Consider the following 8792-nt stretch of genomic DNA (forward strand, 5'->3'; position numbering starts at 1 on the left):
CAACAAGATCTCATCCATATAATGAAAAATATAAACAGAAGAAAAATTTTCACGGGTAGAAGAAATGGCTCTAGCTACAAAACTTTGACATAAAGTTGGGCTATTTGCCATGCCCTGTGGGAGCACAAGCCAATGATATCGCTTCATGGGTTCTTTAAAATTAATAGAGGGGACGCTGAAGGCAAAGCGCTTACAGTCTTGAGGCGCCAGGGGTATAGTATAGAAACAATCCTTCAAATCTATAATAATCTTATAAATATCCTTTGGGATTGCCATGGGTGAAGGCAAGCTGGGCTGTAAGGCCCCCATCAGTTCCATAGTTGCATTTACCTTTCTCAGATCCTGTAACAGCCTCCATTTACCTGACTTTTTCTTTATAACAAAAATTGGAGAATTCCATGGAAAGTTAGAAGGGGCCACATATCCCAAGTCCAGCTGTTCCTGTTCCAGCTGCTGTACTGCAATGATCTTTTCTAGAGAGAGAGGCCACTGTTCGACCCATACCGGTTCTTCAGAGAGCCAATATATGGGATCAGCATGAGGGGCAGGACAAACAACAGCCCCCGTTAAAGAATACCCTAATCCTTGTCTCGGGGGGTGAGACTGGGGTTGGAGTGGCTCTGGCTCCCCCTGTGCTGCTCGGCCTAGTCCCCTAAAGGGGAGGAGGCCTTGATCAAGTAACCGTTTAGTGACCGCAGCACTAGGACTAAACATATACACTCCCATTTTTCCCATGATATCATGACCCCATAACTTAGTTGGCAGATGATCCAGGACAAATGGCTGAAAATGACTAGAGTGTCCTTCCTTATCTCTCCAAACAAGGATCGCACTGGTCTGCTGTGGGTCTGTTGCTTGCCCAATCCCCTGTAGGGAAGTCATAGAGGTTGTCAGGGGCCATTGGGCTGGCCAATGCTTTTTAGATATTACAGACACATCCACTCCTGTGTCTAATAATCCTTTAAAGGGTTTTTCTTGTATAAATATAGTCATCTCAGGCCTCTCTTGTTTTATGCTTTGTACCGAATAGATATCAGAGGATCCAAATCCTCTCTGTCCACATGGGGCAGAAGAATTAGCAGTCTCCCCGGGAGGTAAAGGCACAAGTATTAGTTGTGCTAATTTTTGACCGGCTGGGATCGATACCACATGTTTCGGGGCAGAGGACATAACTTTGATTTCTCCAGTAAAATCCTGGTCAATTTTGCCAGGTGTAATCTGTATCCCTTTAAGGGCTGAGCTACTTCACCCTATCAGCAATCCAGCCACTCCTGGGGGAAGGGGGCCGAAGACCCCCGTGGGGAGAGCTTGTGTCCCCATCTCTGGGGTCAATACTGAGCAGGTGGAGGAACAGAGGTCCAATCCTGCACTGCGTGGGGTGGCACGGAAGAGGCTGGAGACTGAATTTGGGGGGTTGTTAGAAGATGTACTTGTGGCCGAGAAGAGGGAGGGACTGCCCCATGGTTTTTCGGGGCCAGAGGCTGGCCCCTTCTCCAGTTTCCTGAAAACAGGCGGCCATTGCGATTTGTTGCTGACTTGCAATCTTTAGCCCAGTGCTTCACTTTGCCACAGCGTGGACATGTGCCAGGTGATTTTTCTCTCTTTACCCTGGCCTGGCGTGGGCATTGTGTCATCCAATGTCCTATTTGTCCACAAGAGAAGCAACTCCCCGGGGGACTAGCATCCCGAGAATGCCGCTGACCTCTATATTTTAGAAATTCAGTAATAGCCTTTCCTTGAGGAGCAGAGGCTAAAGTAAGGCCTTGTACATGGGAGGGTCCAATATCAGCACACAGTGAAATAAAGTCCGTGATTCCTCCCTTATTCCTCTGGGGTCTGATAGCCGCCTGACGGGCGGCATTGGCATTTTCATAGGCTATGTGTCTAACTATAATCTTCCTTGCGTTCTCATCTTGTACTAGGCGGTCTGCAGTTTCCATTAATCGAGACAAAAATTCTAGATAAGGTTCATTCGGTCCCTGTTTAACTTCTATTAAATTTTTTGTACGATTGGAATTACGTAACCTTTTCCAAGCCTCTTTGGCCGCAGCATTTATTTGTGAATAGGCTTCGTTTGCATAACCCAATTGATCTTCGGTGTTTTTATAGGTTCCCTCTCCTAAAAACTGATCAAAAGTGTAAGGCAGGTTCTTAGACCTATTTGTTTCAATTTTAGCCCGACACTGTGCAGTGAACTCTGTCTCCCATAATAAGTACTCTCCCGCACTGAGGCATGCTCTGGCAAGCCGCTTCCAGTCATTTGGGCATACGATACCAGCACACGTGGCCTCCAATATTACTTGAGTCAAAGGGGCAGTTGGCCCATATTGGGAGCAGGCACTCTTTAAATCCTGTAATAGTTTAACAGGAACAGGTTGAAGGTATACTTGTTCATCATGATCAACTAAACTAGGGAAGTATCCAATCCAGGAGTATGGGAGGTTTTTCCATTTCCTCAGTTCTGCTTTAATTTCCTTTTTCAGAGCTTTAAAGTTTTCATCAAAAAGGTCCTTTACATTCTTAGTTAAGTTAATTCCTAGGTACTTAGGAATTTAGAATCCTTTCCCTTCCCTCAACAGCCCCCTCCCCCAGGCCAATGACTGGAGATTGACAGGCGGGAGGCACTAAGACCCAGCACCCCACCAAGGGAGGCAGAGGTGTCCCAGTCCCCACCCACCCACCAGGGTCCTCTCCCAGGCCTCTGACTAGAGACTGACAGGCGGGCTAAGCCAAGACCCAGCACCCCATCAGGGGATGCCTGTGTGTCCCAGCTCCCACCTGCCCACCTGGTTCCTCTCCCAGGCCACTGGGTCTGGAGAGCGGGGAGCACTGTGTCCCTGCCTTACAACAGCGGGTGGGGTGTACGGGACAATAGGAGCCAGCATCTGTCCCCCTCAAATCTTGAGCCAGGCATTCTCTAGCTGGGAATCCTGAGCAAGACACCACCGTGGGGCTCCCCACAGTCACAGACTCTCTGAAAAAGCAGCAGGGAACTGAAGGGACGACCAGTAGCCATGCTCGCCTTCTGAGAATCAAAAAGGTGCAGCTCCACCCTTGGAGTCCATGTCCTCAGCTGCGCAACGCCCCTGGGAACAGAGCAGACAGCTGTAGGTCCTGCTGAGAGCCCCTGGAAACTCCCAAACCCCAGACCCTTGGCTGGGGGTCCGCCCCTAGAAGCAGCACAGGAAAACCAACCATCTGCCCAGCACGCTGAGACCGAAGCTCGCAGATCCATCCCTTGGCCCACTGTGAGGCCACTGGCTGGGCTGAGAACTAGTCATACAGCAGCACACAGCCTCTTGGCATCGACCAAACACCTACAAAAACGGCAAACTCTGACATAGTCAGCAGAGGAATCAATTTGGCTGAGAACCACAGGTATTCACATACTCCCAGAACCACGGTCGCAATCCAAGCAAAGACCGCTACCTACTGACCACAGAGTGAACTACAACAACAGTTCTCAATACCGAGGAGAGCTCAAAGAAGAATCACGACATACATAAACACTCAAAGTGCCACGCGAAGTCCAAAATGTAACAAGAGCAAATGGACGAGAAAGATGTCACCATCCCAAGAAATGACACCTGAAGAGACACGAAACATGACCCTATTCAAGGAGATGATGATGAACATGACTAAAGAGATTAAAATAAAAAGATAAAGAGATAAAAAAAGAGATTAAAATAGAATTCCAAAAACAATTTCAGGAACATAAGAAGGAAATCTCCAAAGAGCTCCTCAAATTCAAAAGAGAAATGGAAGAACAGATTAATACCCTCAGAGCAGACATGATCACCTCAGCATCCACATTTTAAGCAAAAATGGAGGCATTAAGCAGCAGATTGATGGAGATGGAGAATAGAACATCAGAAACGGAAGACAAAACACAAGAGCTGGAACAGAGAATCGCCACGTTGGAAAAATCAGTCAGAATCTACCAGAGAGAGCTCCAGGAACTGGCAGCTGCAGCAAAGAAGTCTAATCTTCGTATAATAGGGATTGAGGAGGGGGCCGAATTCCAGGACAAAGGTATGCAACCTTTATTCACCAAAATCATAGCAGAGAACTTCCCCAACTTCAAAAGGGAAAATACTCACATTATTGAAGGTTTCGGGACGCCAAGCAGGCAAGATCCTAGAAGGAACTCACCTAGACATATCATAGTAAAGACATTAGACCCAAATACCAAGGAATTGATCTTAAATGCTGCAAAAACAAAGAAGGATCTATATTATAATGGGAAAAACATTCGAATTACATCAGATCTCTCCACGCAAAGCCTAAATGCAAGAAAAGCTTGGAAAAACATCACTGATGTCCTGAAGACCAACAACTACCAACCCAGACTGATATATCCAGCAAAACTAGCAGATACATTTGAGGGAAAAACAAGAATATTTCACTCCAGGACCGGGAGTTTGGCCTAGTGGTTAAAGTGCTTGCCTAGCATGCATGAAGACCCTGGTTCGATTCCTTGGTACCACATACATAGAAAAAAGCTGGAAGTGGTGCTGAGGCTCAAGTGGTAGAGCTCTAGCCTTGAGAAAGTCCGAGGACAGTGCTCAGGCCCTGAGCTCAAGCCCAGGACTGGCAAAAAAAAGAATTTTCACTCCAAAGAGAAGCTTTATGAATACGTGCACACTAAACCAGCGTTACAATGAATACTAATTAACCGAGAACAAATTGTAGAACATCAAGAATCCCCATCAAGAAGCAAACATCTATAATTCACTAAGCACAAAAGGGGAAAAAAAGAAGGAAACTTAGAAGTAAAAATAAATAACAACAATGGACAGTGACCATTTCTCCATAATCTCCCTAAATGTGAACGGGCTGAACAATCCAATCAAAAGACACAGAGCAGCAGACTGGATTAAGAAACACCACCCATCCATATGTTGCCTCCAAGAGACACACCTCACTGCCAAAAGAGAAACAAATTCCAAGTGAAAGGCTGGAAATGAATTTTCCACTCCAATGCACCATGTAAAAAAGCAGGAGTAGCAATCTTAATCTTCAATAAAATTAACTTCTTAGTAAAATCAGTACACAAAAATAGAGAGGGCCATTATATATTAGTAAAGGGTACAATCCATGCCCATAATGTTACAGTTATAAACATCTACTCCCCCAACACGGGAGCACCCAAATTCGTCAAACTCTTTTAGAACTACAGAACAAGATAGACTCAAACACAATCATTGTCAGTGATCTCAATACTCCACTCTCAACAAATGACAGGTCAACTCAACAAAAGTTAAGCAAAGACACCATCGACTTAAATGACACCATAGCCCAGCTGGGCTTAACAATATACACAGAGTCTTCCACCCAAGGGCGAAACTTTTTACATTTTTCTCAGCAGCACATGGAACACACTCCAAAATAGATCATATAATAGTTAAAGAGAAAACTTAAGCAGATACAAGAAGTCTGATATAATCCCATCCATCCTATCAGACCACAGTGGAGTCAGACTAATCCTGAAAAGTGCAGTCAAAGTCAAAAAACATTCAATCACATGGAAACTGAACAACACACTTCTGAATAACCCCTGGGTAACAGATCAGATCAGAAATGAAATCAAAAACTTCCTTGAATGTAATGACAATCAAGAAACATCACAAAGAAACTTATGGGACACAGCAAAGGCAGTTCTAAGAGGCAAATTTAACGCACTAGAAGCACATATTAAAAAGACAGAGGAAGAGCATTTAAATAAACTTAAAAAAACTGAAACACCTAGAGGAGCAAGAAAAAGTTAATTCTAAAACAGCTAGAAGGACAGAAATAACAAAAATAAAATCAGAAATTTCAGAGATTGAAATAAGATCTATTATACAAAAAATTGATAAATCAAAAAGTTGGTTCTTTGAAAGAGTCAACAAAATTGACAGACCCTTGGCAAGATTAATCAAAAAAAGGAAAGGGGAGACTCAAATAAACAAGATTAAAGACCCCACGGGAACAATCACAACTGATTCCCAAGAAATCCAGTCCATAATGAGTAGGTACTACTAGGGCCTATATTCAAAGAAACAAGAAAATCTAGTAGAAATGGACGATTTCTTAAATAAATATAGGCTATCCACACTGAAAAACGATGAGGTAAAGAAATTGAACAGACCAATTTCTTACAACGAAATTGTGGAAGCAATCAGGGAAATGCCAACCAAAAAAAGCCCAGGTCTAGAGGGTTTCACTGCGGAATTCTACAAGACATTTAGAGATGAAATAACACCTATACTCTTGAAACTCTTCCGAGAAATAGAAACAGAAGGAGCAATACCAAATTCACTTTATGAAGCTAATATTACTCTCATCCCCAAATCAGGGAAAGACCCAACAAAAAAAGAAAACTACAGACCTATCTCTCTAATGAACACAGATGCAAAACTCCTCAATAAAATATTAGCCAACAGAATCCAGAAACAAATTTAAAAAATCATACACTATGATCAAGTGGGCTTCATCCCACACATGTAAGGCTGGTTTAACATTCGCAAATCAATCAATGCAATTCATCATATCAATAGAGCTAAAGATAAGAATCATATGAGAATTTCTGTGGACACGGAGAAGGCATTTGACAAAATACAACATTCATTCATGTTGAAAGCACTAGAAAAATAGGAATAAGAGGTACATTCCTCAAAATAGTGAACGCCATATATGAAAAACCTACAACCAGTATTATACTAAATGGTGAAAGACTGGAACCATTCATCTTAAAATCAGGAACTAGACAGGGATGCACACTCTCTCCACTTCTCTTCAATATAGTGCTGGAACCCTTAGCCAGAGCAATAAGATGAGAAAAGGACATCAAAGGAATCCACATAGGGAAAGAAGAAATTGAACTACCCTTATTCGCAGACGACATGATCCTCTACTCAAGTGACTCAACAAACGCCACTCCCAAACTACTAGAATTAATAAACCACTTTAGCAAAGTGGCAGGATACAAAATCAACCTTCAGAAGTCAGTAGCCTTCTTGTACACCAACAATACACAAACAAAAGAAAATGATCCCATTCGCAATAGGCCCCAAAAGAATAAAATACTTAGGAATATACTTAACCAAAGAAGTAAAGGAATTATTCAATGAAAATTATAAAAGCCTAATGAAAGAAATTAAAGAGGACACTAGGAAATGGAAAGACATCCCATGCTCATGGCTAGGGAGAATCAACATAGTGAAAATGGGTATACTGCCAAAACTGATATACAAATTCAATGCAATCCCCATCAAAATAACAAAGACATTCTTTATGGAAATTGAAGATATAATCCAAAGATTCATAAGGAACAAGAAAAGACCTAGAATAGCCAAAACAATTGTAGGCAAAAAGAGAAATGCTGGTGGTATTACAATACCAGACTTCAAACTCTACTATAGAGCTATAGTAACAAAAACTGCTTGGTACTGGCACAAAAACAGACCAGAAGATCAGTAGAACAGAATAGAAGACCCAGAAATAGAACCATATCCCTAGAGGCAACTTGTATTTGACAAAGGAGCCAAAGATATACAATGGAACAAACACAGTCTATTCAATTATTGGTGCTGGCAAAACTCGGCAGCCACATGCAGAAAACTAAAAATTGACCCTAGCCTTTCGCCATGCACAAGCATTAACTCAAAGTGGATCAAAGACCTCAACGTCAGATCGGAAACCGTGAAATTGCTACATGATAATGTAGGAGAGACACTGGAACTCATAGGAACAGGCAACAGATTCCTGAACAGAATCCCAGGGTCACAACAGATTGGAGAGAGACTCGATAAATGGGACTACCTAAAAATAAAAAGTTTCTGTACAGATAAAAACATAGTTGCAAAAGTAGAGAGAGAGCCAACCAACTGGGAAAAGATATTCACCAACAATATATCTGACAAATGCTTAATATCCAGTATCTACAGGAAACTCAAGAAACTAATCCCCCGGAAAACTAATAAACCATTCACTAAATGGGCAAGGGAACTAAAGAGAGAACTATCAGAAGAAGAGTTTAAAATGGCAGAAAAACATATGAGAAAATGTTCATCATCTGTGGTCATAAAGGATATGCAAATAAAAACAACCCTAAGATACCACCTTACCCCAACAAGAATGGCCAAGATTTTGAACTCAGACAATGACAGTTGCTGGCGGGGTTGTGGAGAAAAAGGAACCCTACTGCACTGCTGGTGGGATTGTAAACTAGTTCAGCCACTCTGGAAAGAAGTGTGGAGGTTCCTTAAATAACTGAAAATAGACGAGATAGGGCGCGTTCAGGGTGGTATGGCCGTCTTGCTCAGTATTCCCAGCAGGAGGATGCCTGGCTCAAGATTGCGGGGGGGGGGGACAGATGCTGGCCCCTATTTTCCCGCACACCCAACCCGCTGTTGTAAGCCAGAGTCTCATTGCCCCCCAGTCTCCAGACCCAGAGGTCTGGGAGAGGAACCTGGTGGGTGGGTGGGAGCTGGGACACCTCTGCCTCCCCTGTTGGGGTTCTGGGTCTTGGCGTAGCCTGCCTGTCAGTCTCCAGTCAATGGCCTGGGGGAGGGGACTGTTGAGGGAAGGGACAGGATTCTAAATTCCTTGCCCCCTGCTCCTGTCAGTCCTTCTCCAGTGGGGTGGAGAGGTCTGAGTTAAGTTCTATTGCTTGGCACCAGCCCTGCTTTCCCAATGGGTTTGGGGACCTGCTGTGCTACTCACGCCTGTGCGTTCATCTGTGGGTGCTGCACGGTTTTCGAGAATCCTTCACTCCCCTTGGATCTCTGCTGCTGCCTGTGCTCTGCGTC

The sequence above is a fragment of the Megascapheus bottae genome, chromosome 1 (genome assembly GCF_031878675.1).
Source record: "Megascapheus bottae isolate mThoBot1 chromosome 1, mThoBot2.hap1, whole genome shotgun sequence".
NCBI lineage: Eukaryota > Metazoa > Chordata > Mammalia > Rodentia > Geomyidae > Megascapheus > Megascapheus bottae.